Raw genomic sequence first — 635 nt, forward strand, 5'->3', positions numbered from 1 at the left:
CGCACAAAGCCCCCCCACCTCGACTCTCGGGGCGCCGCCGCCGCCGCCAAATCCTCGGCCCCTCATTGGCCGCCGGCCGCGGCGCCTGCCGGGAAATGCAGTCCCGGGCTTGGGGCGGAGGGGGGACGCGGGAGGAAGAGGCGAGTTAGCGGGGCGGAGAGGAGGGGCGGGAGCGAGAACCAGGAACGCGAGCGGCCGGGGGCGTCGAGACGAGAAGGGAGACCGCAGGCGCTAAGGCGGGGGCAGGAAGGGATGGCGCGAAGGGGTAAAGCGCCAGCCAGCCGGGAGCCGGAGCCGGCGGGCTGAGGTGGACGGCGCTCGCGCGCGGTCTCTGCTGCTTATTAAGTGACAGCACGTATTCAATGCCGTGTGGTTCTCCTCAGAGGGGTCCTGCTCACAGCTCGACGCCAGAAATCACCCACAAACGGGCACCCGGCGGAGGAGGCCGGGAGAGCGCGGCCGCGCGTGCGCCTGCTCGGCTGTGCAGTGTCCCACAGCTGTCAGAGACACGTTCCCGCTGCCGCGAGAGGCCGCCTCTAGAAAGCAGGGCAGCACCCGGAGACGGGCCTCGGGGGCTGGGGCGGGGCGGGCCCTGCACCACGGACGTGAGCGTCGGGGCCGGCTGCAGTCACCCA

The sequence above is a fragment of the Galeopterus variegatus genome, unplaced genomic scaffold (assembly GCF_000696425.1).
Source record: "Galeopterus variegatus unplaced genomic scaffold, G_variegatus-3.0.2 Scaffold2727, whole genome shotgun sequence".
Taxonomy (NCBI): Eukaryota; Metazoa; Chordata; class Mammalia; order Dermoptera; family Cynocephalidae; genus Galeopterus; species Galeopterus variegatus.